Source organism: Scaptodrosophila lebanonensis, unplaced genomic scaffold, assembly GCF_003285725.1.
Source record: "Scaptodrosophila lebanonensis strain 11010-0011.00,11010-0021.00 unplaced genomic scaffold, SlebRS2 tig00001415-arrow-pilon, whole genome shotgun sequence".
Classification (NCBI taxonomy): Eukaryota; Metazoa; Arthropoda; class Insecta; order Diptera; family Drosophilidae; genus Scaptodrosophila; species Scaptodrosophila lebanonensis.
The window spans coordinates 4286514-4299467 of NW_022060742.1; positions in this window are offsets into that span (position 1 = coordinate 4286514).

Consider the following 12954-nt stretch of genomic DNA (forward strand, 5'->3'; position numbering starts at 1 on the left):
GGAATAGGAAACGCCCGTTGACAAGTGGTGTGAAAAATGCGCTATAATTATTGTAACAATTTTTAAGAGCATGGCGCCGAGAATCTAAAACATCATAATTATTTATGACATGGGCGACGGCAGCTAGCGAGCAAGCAATAAAAAGTATCAGAGCTTGAGCCACGATTAAGGCGGTGATAAATATTCAAGTCTGTCACGCGTAATCACTGGCAAAAGGCCCAAAAAAAACAAAACGAAAATAAATGTAAATGTGAATAAAGAAGTGGGCTGAAGTCTGGGGGTTCAGTGCGGTGACTTATAATGTGAGCTTTAAGAAGAGAAGCAAAAACCGGAGGCCATTTTTAAATGGTAGCAATGATAGCCTGCAGCTGTTGCTAGGATGATGATTTTTTAGGGCGAATTGGCATTGAACATTTGTAAGTTGTCATATCAGCACTGGCAATGGTGGGTTTACCTATGGTTGTATTAACAGCATTCGGAATATATATTATGATAAAGATTCAATTCGATTTAAATTGCCTGTTGTTTATAAAATACCAATCTGTTCCTTAAATGATCACTACATTTTATTTTGTGGTATACTATATAATGTTGATCATAAGAATAGTTGATTGCATATATTCCTTATGGAAGAAAACCCCGCTCTTGATAAATAAACCTAGCAATTGAAAAAAACAATATTTCATTGCCCCACTACCTGTACAACTATACCTTCCTTTTATTTGTTTTAAACTGAATCAAAAGCAATATTTTACAAATATGTGTAGCATATCATATATTTATCTGAGCAACACTGCACTTCAGGGTATTTGAAATCAACACAATCGCATCCGATAACCTTGTCTTGGCATTTGCATTCATGGTGCTAAGTGTCCTTGCTAATTAGCCTTTCATTAGTAAATATTCAAAATTAATTACCGGCTGTACTTGAATTTGAGCAGTCGTGGCTCTAATACAATGTTTTTGCTTTTGCAGTTTTGTCTTTGTTAATTAACACTCAGATACAAAATTATTTATGTATTTCACATCAGTGTGTGTGTATTTGTGTCTTCATGGGAACATAAGGCTGTGGGTTAAGCCACAATTAAGTTGTCTGTTATATTGTTGATGTTAAAATATTTGGTAGCTGAAAGATGTATTGCTTTACCAGGAAGAGACGCCTTTCACACCCCCTGTTATAGTTACATACACGTATGTTAGATCAGCGAATCGGCATATCATCAGCATATTTCCCCAAGCAGTTCTTTTTACAAACAAATATTTATCCTCATATAGAATATACAATTTCTTTATTGTAAAATTTTGAAGCTATGCTTTATTGTGTGGGAACTGCTATTGAGTTTACAAGGCAGCATACTTTTGCTTGCTGATGTAGCTATGTATGTATGTGTGTACATGGCATCCCTGCGGGCATGCTTAACAAAACACTTTTCAATTAAGCAACTTGTCAGGCTGTGAGAGGAGAGGAAGTAGGCGTGGACTACGTAACGCCCGAAAATGCAAGCCAAAGGCAAAAGGTTTAACCCACAGCCACATTTTCCACCCACACACACACACACAAACACACGCACACACTGATATGCAAACGAAAAACGGCGAAGGAAAAAATTGTGTGCTCCCTATACAAAATTCCGTGCATACTTTTCGGCGCAAGCATTTTCGTTGCTGTATTTGCTGCTAACGAGCTGAAGAATTATGACTCCATTAGGCTGACGCTTAGACTTCGCGCATAGTTGGCTTAAACTTGCTGCCATTCGTTGTTGTTGTTGTTACTGTCGTCCTTTTCGAAGTCGTTGTTGTTGTTTGCTGCTGCTTGCCGCTTCTCCTATTTGTGCTTGCCGCTGCGGAAGTGCCGCCATTTTGTGCAGATTACGCTTTGATGAACTCAAGGGTGCTGTATGCGCTCTCCAAAAATAAGTAGAAGAAAAAAAGAAATGTAAAGCAAGAAAAAAATGAAGGAGCATAAGACGTAATGACAACGTCAACAACAAGACGCCAACAGATTGAATTTGCAGAACAAACAATTTTCATTTGCAGTTGAATTAAGCAAAGTAATCCCCCGTGTACATTTTTTCATGCTTTCCGTTGCCTCGCTAAGATGCGAGTCCTCCTAGTTGCCGGCTTAAAAACTAAGCAGCTGCAAAAGCCACATTAAAGACAACAATGCGGCAGTGGAGCCGACGACAGCAGCTTAGACTACAGAGCGTGCTAGGAAAATATGGCAACCTACTCAAATACGCCCCCACATACGAGGATAGTTTGATAAATATTGAAACATCAGCTATGTCTGGATCCCAAATGCGATGGCATGTTTGTATACAACATTAGACTGCTTCAAAAAATAAAAAAAGAGACATAGTCCATACCTATATTAATATTTTAACATGTTCCCATATAAGTATGCATATACTCGTAACACCTGAGAAAAACATGTATCTAATTATACTCGTATTTGCACTGATTTTCTCGAAGTATGAAAAGTTCGACAACGGGTTAAGTCGAGTCAGCTCGAACAACTATGCAAATTTGCCTTCAATAGCGCTTTTTGTTGAAACAGCCTTCGTGTGCACTTCGGGAGTACTTATTTTAGTTGCTTAGCATTTAGCTTTTGTTTTGGCATATAATAAACAGAGATTTGAAATTGTGCTGAGAGTTTATCTTCGCCTTTAGCTTGCACTCGGTCTTGCTCTTCAGTGGCTGCCAAAGCGCAACCATGCGTGAAAATTCTGAAATTGCAAGATGCCTGCAGCCACGATGGCGATGCTAGCGTTGCTGCTACTGATGCCACCGACGACGACAATGGCGAAGAGTGGGCGTGGAGCTGCTCCATCGCCATCGCCAACGGGTTAAGTCGAGCGTCAAGTGTTGAACATTCAAATTAAAAGTAAATAGCTTAATGTTTGCGCTAAGTGGCGCAACGCAAGCAGCGAAAACTGAAACTAAACTGCATCTTAAATCATGTACCGTGAATAGCCATGGTGCTGGGAATTGAACACGCCTTCGTACTTATCATTATAAAATATTTAACAACAAGCAGAAGCATTTCCAAAACAAAAAACAAAAAAGCACTTGAAACACAAAACATTCTTCTTGGTTAAGCTGACAAGTTGTCTGCCAAAGAGTTTGTTAGTCTAGATCATTGAAATAAAATGAACCAGCATTCATTACAAGACCATATTTGGCAATGTATTTGTATAATTTTACTTAATCTAGATTTATAATTGTTTGCTTGTACAAAAGTAAAATTAATTAATTAAATTAATTATAATTATTAATCGCGATAGCTTAATCTGCTTATACAAGTAGACTAGTAATTAACATCTCGAAATAATTGTGTTCGTTTCTGTGATGAGCAGAATATATTTTAAACTTTATTATCAATCGGCTGTTTTGGAAATGTAGCTATGAGATGTGTGCGTAGTTACTTGAACACAATTTAAATATTTTTGTCGTTAAAACCCTAGTTCTATATATTGAACTTAAAGGCACAACTCTAAGCAGTTATGGCAGCACTTCTGCTTCTTCTGTATCTTGTTGCTGCCCTTATTTCTGTTGCTTCTGCTGCTACGCCTTTGCATAAAATTTGCATATTTTTTTGGTTAGCAGCTGCCTTTCGGCCACAAGCAGATAGCAAACACAGGCAACAAAGACGCGATGCTGCAATTGCAATACACAGACACGCACACACACACACACACACACACACGTAAGCGCACCCACATAGTCCCACGCACGCACTTCGCAATCGACTCGAGTCCCCAGTGTCGCTTGTCTCGCTTAAAGGCAAAAAGAAAAACTCCCAAAAAATAAAATACACAAAAATGTTATTCAAATTTCTTGAAAATGTTTCTATTGTTTTCTCCTTTCTAGTCGGCCATTGCCTTTGATTGCTAACGGCCTGCCAAGCACGCCATCTGTAAAGCCATCTATTTATGCCTGCGATAATTAGAGTGTTTCTATGCGGCACCATTTTCACAGGAAACTGCCAAAGCACAAGTCGGTCGTATCTGGCCAAGGAACGTGTGCGCCGCTTTAGTGTAAATGATGGGCAAACGATTCGTAAATTTCATTTTCACAACATAAAAAACATTAAATTCTTTATGTAGTTTCAATTTAGAACACGCACATGCTAGAATGAACTTTAAACACTTTTAATTGTAATTACTTGTAATATGATTAACATATACTACGTAGCTTGCATCAGCATTTTTGCAAAGATCTCTCGTAGATCTCCAAATCAAATCTTTTTCGAATCAAAGCCTAAATATAGCTTGTCATGACAGTAAAGTTTTGTAGCTATTGTTAAAATGTTGTTTGTAATCTGAGCGGCGGATGCTGACTTGATTGTTTTCTAAAGTCGTGGAGTCTAAATGTGCGCATGTGGTAAAAAGAAAGCACAATGATTGCAAATATTAAATAAGTGATTTAGCCCACACATCAGATGCTATACCAAACAAATATTATCATTGAAATATCGCATCTTATCTTATTTAACTTAATAAACTTACTATAAATATTAATTATCGCACGGAAGTGCTCGAGGTTAGGCTATTCCTATATTTGTAAACATGTATTGTTAAGGTGCTAAACCTGTATAAACGGATGGAATGCTTATATATAACATAGAAAAAAAAAAATAAAAATAAATAAATAAACTTAAATATATGGAAAGCCCAAATTAGTGTGACCCAAACAATAGTGCGTCTGTTAAAGTCTGACCCATTCAATTATATAATTTTTCATGCCAGGTTTAATAAATAATTTTCATTTTTAAAAAGAACACTTCATATGGGCAAAGTTTATTGTACATACAAGTAGTAGACATTGACGAAACAACTCGAAATAATTCTTGGTAATTAGAAAGGCTAGTAATTAAAAGGATCCCCCTCTACTTCTACAAGTATACTCGGTTAGAGGGCACGACCGTAAAGTGTTAGGCATTAGACAGGCGATGTTTTATGCATGCTTTTATTTTACGCCACTTTGGTTTTTTGAACCTGAGGCGCATGTCTGCCATTGACATTTGGAAGTTCGAGTCGACGGCACTTGGGAAGGAATTGGCAAGTGGTCACGTGCTAGCTGCCAAGCTGACAAGACATCCGGCCAAAGTTAAAAATGCCAAAAGTTAACCAACAACAAGAAGACAGAACACACAGAGAAAAAAACAAAACGAACCAACAACAACAGCAGCAACAGCTACATCAACAGCAACAGAAAAGGCCAAAACGTGCCGCGTGATTTATGTTAGTTATCCGAGAGAGCAAGTCAATGCTCTAATGCTTACCTGAAATTCATTTTCCATTGCGTTCAGCCAGCTCAAGTCCAAGTTAAGTTGCTGGCCCTCCTCTGCCACCTCCACCAAGTCGACCAAGTCGACCACGTCCACCACGTCAACCACCTCCTCCACTCCCAACGAGTCGTGCAAGTGCACTGCTTCCGGTTCGGGCCAAGGCGAATTGTTTGAATTTATGGCCAGAGCTAATTGATAGAGCAGAAAACTGCCGCGTGCTGTAAAAGCGAGTGGAAGAAAAGAAGTCAGTGCTCTGCCCAACTTTGCTTTTACTCGTGAGTCAAGCTGCTATAAGCAAAAATTTAATTTTAAAACAGTCTGCTACGCCAGCCCAGCTGTCTACCTGTCCAATCAGCTATCACGCTGCGCTCAACTCAGCTCTGCGCGGTCCCTCAAGCATTTCACTTTGAGTTTAACTAGCAACTTACTGTCCGTTAAGTGTGCAGCAATTGCCCTAAGCCTCAGCCCAGCTAAGCACTAAATAATCCAATGAAAAATAATAAATCCCCGCCAATCCCCACCTTATCTTCAAACATTTCAGTTCATACGCGTAAGACGTTTAATGGTCTCATTCTAGTTGATCAGTGAACGTAGAATGCATAGGAGTATAAATCTTAAAAAACTGTTTAGACATTTTTAGTTACTATAAGGAATCATATATATATATCATATATATACCCATATACATATCTACAGCACATAACACGCACAACGCTTACGGGGATCTTTAATATTTTGTAACAGGTGTTTTATTAAATATATTATCATATATTATATTAAAAGTATACACATATAGAAGCCTGATCGTCTCTTGTTTTTTGTTGTTTTCTTCTTGTATTAATTAATTTGTTTAAGTCTTTAACAAATGCTAAAAAGTTTTAAGAGAAGGCTTTATACCCTTCACTGTTAAGTCGTCTTATGATGTAGCATGGACCAGAGCGTTATGAATGGCATTCGTAAAAGTACCCAATTCAGAATAATAGGTATACGAAGAAAAATAAATTGTTCAGATGTTAATACAATTGTTTTAAAAATCCTTTAAAAATCATTATGCAAACGCATAACTCTTCTCTTATTTTTATTACTCGTTCGTTTTTGTTTTCGCAATTAATTATGTACTCTTATGTACATTCCCCTTACATAAGTTAACAAATCCCAAGTTGTTTACTGGCATATTGTAGCTATAAATACGAAGTTTGACTGTTTTTCCTGGAAGTGCGCTATACCCGTATATATCGACATACTACCTTTACTACTATATATTATATTACGCGTGTAAAATACGTACCAAACGTAGAACTTGCTTTTAAAACTAAGAATTTATTTTAGTTTACGAATCATCCCACGTCCCAAAAATATTTTACGCCTTAAAAACTATAGTTTTAGTAAAAATATTTCTGATTATTTCATTTATTATTCTTTAATGGCGATTTTCTAAATTGTAGGCATTTTTCTAGGGTATATTAAGGTATAAATACTGGTTATTTTAAACTAATTAAATATGTGATTGTTTTAAGTGAGTTAATCAAACAACTCAAAATACAATAACGTATGCAGGTCCCTAGTAGGTAGAAAGATTTAAATTTATTAAATGTATTTCTTAAAAAATTAGATACCTTTAAAAACGAATAGCATTTCATTTCTAATATAATATTAAAAATACATTTTCAACATTAACTTTTATATTATATTAACTCTTTTAAAATCGAGAAAAATATATAAATATCAGTGAAATTATTTTGCTGTTAAATAGGGGAAATGACTGATTTCTTTAGCTTCTATTATTTTATTCCATTTGGTAAGCGCTTATTAAATTACTTCTCTGTTCTTTAAAAACATTGAGTAGTACGTAGAAGTACAAGTGTGGAAATATAATTTTGTGAACAACGCAATAATTAGAATTCAAATATAACATTCTCATAAGTCTCAAAAGTCTTAAAATTAGCAAAACGAGTACTCCTTTTGTAACTCAGCTCCGGTACAAAATAAATTGAGAAATTGTAAGTTAAGCTAATCTAAGTTAAATCGCTTTGGGTAAAAATGTGACTGGCAAATGGTGCACACGAATCATTGATAGGAGACTAGCGATCGAATTGCAATCATTACTTGCTGACTGTTATGTCAGCAGCAGATTGATGCCAACGATGAAGGTACAAAAAAAGGGCAATGACAGGAAGGCATTGAATGATTGCGATAATGGAATATGGAGCAATAATGGCATTAAGCTGGCAATCAACAGAAACTAAGGCGAAGGTAACGGTTACAGTAACCATAGCTACCGACACCAAATAAAAGTGAGCAGAACGGAAATTGAAATTGTTTGCCAATCAAGCAATGCAGAAAAGTGAGCTCAAAGCGATTTACCGGCAATGATGCGCCCATTTAAAAACTTTTCCGGACATTATGCATACGCCGCATTGACATTAATCATACGACATGTGCAGCAAAAAGTTTAAGTGCGATGGGTTTTTTTTCAAGTTTGAAGGCTTTTTTATTTTTCTTCTGTTCTGTTTCGTCTCTAAGCGGCGAAAATATATGCGACGGCTGACCTAAAATGTCAAAAACTCTCTCAATTTTAAGCAAAAAGGGAAAGCTGTCTCAGTGGTTGTGCCAGTAAAAATATTTGCCCAACTTTGCATGACCACTAAAAATTTGCATTTTAATGGCAGCCCATTGCCGCATTTAGCGCAACGGGCACAACAACAGAAACAACTATAAGAGTGCAGCTGCAGTTCAACAGTTCATCAAAGTGGGCGTGGCACAGTTATAGCTATATGTGTTAAGTGTGTGCGGCTGCGAGCTTGTGTTTAATGATGCCAAGAATAAGCTCGAGCGACAACAAAGCATGAGAGGCGTGAGAGCTTCCCAACGTGTTGACAACACGACGACTATGATGACAACAACTACAACAACAACAACAACAACAACAGCAATAGCAGCAATAGCAAAGGCGCACAATGCAAACGCTTGGGTAAACAAACAACAGCAACTACTAAAGCAACAACAACAAAGCTGCGTGACAAATGACACCACTGACATAAAAATTCTGCAGCGCCCGCAACATCGTCTGGCGCCTGACAAAGCACGGTATGGAACGGAACGGAAGCCAGACAGCACTTGTCAGCGACAAGCGGATACAGCAATTGTCAAGTGTAGAGCTTGCACTTGTGCCGGAGATGAAGCAATGGGGGTGGAAGATGAAGGAGCACGGGGCTGAAACGCGTTAAAAGCGCAGTGTTAACCAAAACTGATGGAAACTAATAGGGCTGCCAAGCCAAAAGAAAATGTTTAATGGTTCTGACTTCAAAGTCTTTCACGCCATACGTCTTTCTTTACTAAGTAATGCTACAGCATTTGAAATTTTCAATATGATAAACGAAAAGGAAAAGGAAATCAAACATTCTTTAGAGAAACTGATTTTTTCATTTATTTGACAATACTTTCTGAAACTCTTCTTACAATTTCTTAATGAATTTTCATTTGTAATTAACATTTTGACCCATGTTCTCAGATTTTAACATGACTAAAAGATATATAATAATAATTCCTTTATTAATTTTATGTTGTGCGACAATGATATTGAAGAAGATATTTTATTTAATTATTGCTTGCAATAAGGAGCTCCTTACTTTTTAGAAACATAAAATTTACATTACATACATACTTGAAATTTAAATTCTTATTAGTACTATTGATTTTTAATGAGAAATAAACACCATTACCTTTTTTGAAAAACAATTATGAAAAGAATGAAGTAATGATAAAAGAACCAAAATCAACACTCATAAGTTGATTTAGATTAAATGAAATTATATAAATATTTTGCTTAGTTATTATTTAAAACCTTTTTCTCTTGTCATCATTGTCATCATCGTTTTATTAAAATGAAATTATAATCATACAATAAGGGCAGTATATAAGTATTTCTATTTAAAATTAATGCAATTTAAACCTATTTGTCTTTATTTCCTTATGCAAATTTTAAATCCCTCGAGCATTAAATGACTTCGAGCAGTCACGTTATAGAGGCCCTTTGAGAGGTTAACAGCATCTAAGCCCCGACAAAGGAGACCGTCAACAAGCAGCGCAGCAATTTAATAAAATATTTTGGTGATTACTTTGGAACAGTTGTAATTTTAATTTAAATTACGAACACAACCGTACTCTATGCACGATAGCTTTGTTGCAAATGAACATTAATTAAATATTTATTATGCACTGTGCAAAGAGAATGCACAATTTGCTAAATTATAAAGAGCCAACAACGTGAGAAGGCTGTTCAACTAACAACAGTGCTCCCTAATTTGTGTGCAGGGACGCATCGCAGCACTCATTTGTGTCATTTATTCGCTGAAACGCTGGTGCCTTTTCTGCACATTCTAGTCCATTATATATATATTGCTATAAATGGGTAAAATTAAACGAAGTGGCACAATAAGACCTGATAAATAGTTACGGTCTTTAAAACATTCCAACTGTTATTTTCTCAGTTATTTAATATGTATTCATAAATTCAACTTGAGCATATATTTGCAAATAAAATGTTGCATTTAAATGTGATCCATTAGTAGAAAACACAATAGTTGTAATAGTTCTAGGCTCTAAAAAGCATGCAAGCGAATGTGCCTTCTAATAATTATATGAGGTAGTGGATGCGAATTTGTACTTTCTTGCAACATTGTTAAAATGTAAATGTAGTGTTTTTTTTTTTTTTTTAAATTGCAATTTTATCTCATAAGGAGTATGTACTGTCCCATACTCGCTGACAAATTTCGAGAGCGCGCAGTACTTGAGTTATTTTTGGTTCCTGTAGCTGGTGTAACTAAATGCAGCTTGAAATGAAATACCAATTACGAATACGTTGACATTTGGCCTGACACAGCCCCACCCCGCATTCGAGTGACAACCCAAAAGTGTCAACCACAGTACCACAGTGCGTATGTGTGATAAACAGCAGCTAATTGCAGCTTCTACCAGAGCTGGTAGCTCTTGCCTTTCCCTGCCTTTTTTTTTATTTATTTATTTTTTTTTTTGCTTACCTGATGCGGGCAACTTGGCCAGAATGCGTTGTGCGGGCGTCTCTGCTCTTACTAATGAGGCAGCCACAAAAGCCTCCGCTGGTGTTGTTGTTGTAATGTGTGCAAATAGTACGGAAAGGCTCAACAGCCGAAAATCAATTTTTGCGCTGGCTGGCATTAGAAACTGAAAAAAATTGTAAATTTACAAAAAGTCTTTTAAATGTTGGGAAGGCCATAAAAATCGGTTTGGTTATTAACACACAATGGCGCCGCAGCAGCAGCAACAACAACAGCTACAACAAAGTGTGGGCAATTTGTTGGCTATTGTGCAGAACGAGACGGTTAGAAGGCGTGGCCAAGCAATACAATTACCAAGGCATAAACAACAAACTCTCCGCCATGCCTTTTGGCAATTGGTCCAACGGGCCCCATGCAGTCAATTTATTTGACAAGCGGCCGAGTCGAGGGGCAACAAGAAAGATTGCCCTCTCATTCACCTTCTACCCGCTCCCCACCTCCCACTTCCCACTTGCCACTTCAAGTTGAGCTTATTAACGCTTCACTTAAGCAACTTGGCCAAGTTCTTTTATTTCTATGCACAGGCAGCTGCACAATAGCCGACAAATGGCGGAGGCTGCCTTCCTTCCTGTCTCCCTGAATCAATAAAGTTTTTCAATGACGTCTAGTGTTTAGAACCTAGTGTCTGGTACGGCATTGTCCTCAGCACAGATTTATTAAGCATCACAATTGAAGTGAGCCGCTTAAAGATTTAAGACTTTCAATTTATTGAGCAACAAATTCAGCAGCTCTTTTCAATTTGCATGCGAGAAAATTAAGCTCCTTAAGCATTACATAACTTTAACTGCTTCTTGGTCACTCCATAATTGGAAATAATTCAGTCGGCCACGACTGTATGTTCGTTTCGTGTGCGTGTGTTGGTAGAGAGATTAAGCCAAATTTGATCTCCTGAGTATATGTATTTCTTAGCAGTACGATAAACTTTTAATTATTTTGAATTTGTAGGTTTGAAGAAATTATTTTTTCGCTTCGATTCAAATAAAAACCTGTGTGGCTAAAAGTTGAACTAAAAAGACAAACACAGTAAGGACGACTTCAAAAAATGTTTACCAATAATAATACGGATTTTATCATTAATATCACAACTTAAAGGCTGTAGATGCTTTCTTTTTATTCATATGTTTTGAATTCAAAAATAATTTTAATCGCAAACTCATGTCAGACTAATTTAGATAATTGTTTCAAAAATCTACTCTAAACGATGTGTTAGCATCATAAGCTAAGTCTAGAAAGACTTTTAATTAATTGCATTGCGCAGACAAAACTTTCATACGGCATATGTCTTTCTTTACTAAGTAATGCTACAGCATTTGAAATTTTCAATATGATAAACGAGTCAAAAGGAAATGAAACATTAAATATCATATTCTTTAGAGAAACTGATTTTTTCATTTATTTGAAAATACTTTCTGAAACTTACTTCCCTACAATTTCTTAATTAATTTTCATTTGTAATTAACATTTTGAACCATGTTCTTAACATGACTAAAAGAGAATGATATTGAAGAAGATATTTTATTTTATTATTTATTTATCTATTATTGCTTGGAGCTCCTTAATTTTAGAAACATAAAATTTATATATGTATTAAATACAAACTTGAAAGTTAATTTCATATTAATACTATTTATTTTTAAGTCTAGAAATGTGTTATATCATAATTATTATAATTATGCAAGTATTTTAACTTTTCTAAAATATGAAATTCTTTTCTGTTTAAATCAACAACATTTCATGGTTATTGTAGCCGCAGAAGAAATAATTAATTTATACACTTAATTCACTTAAGAGGTTTAAAACCTCAACAAATTTATATTCGCAGGGATGAAAACTATCTCTTATTATTTTTCAAATGTTTATAAATAGTACTTTATCAGAAAACCTAACATTTTCAACAATATTTAGAACCTTCTTCAAATCTAAATCAAGCAAATGAAAATTATTGCGATTTTGGAAAAGTTGTCTTGCTCTAATTATTTTATGCTCTTGCACGTGCGTAAATATCAGTGTATCATTAGCTAACGCATTTAAAACTTGAACAACTGCCTCTACTAAGTATTAAAGCTATTCCCAAAACACAACCAATTGTTGGGTCTCAGTCTCTAGTTTGTCTGCAATCTTCACACTTCACACTTTCAACAGCTTGGCACAATTGGATTGTCTGCTCTGCTTTATTTTTATTTTGTTGTTTAATGAATAAAAGAGCAGTTCGCCCAAAATTTCATAACAACAGCAACAACAAGGAGCAGAAAAACAAGAAAAAGCCATGGAAAAGCTGTGAAATTCGTGTTTGCATAGCAGACAGAAACACTAAAAGTACAGACAGACACACACATACACACATACTGTATATATATATATATATATATATATATATATATATATATATATATATATATATATATATGTACATACATAAGGAGTCACTCACAAAAGCATAGTGGAGTTAGGTTTAATGCGGCGAACTAAAGTTTTGTCTGTCGTTGACAACAAATGCTGAAATGAATTGTTTCCTCTCCCCCGATCCTCTACTGAGACTCTGCTATTTGGTCTGCGGCCTGGCAAACA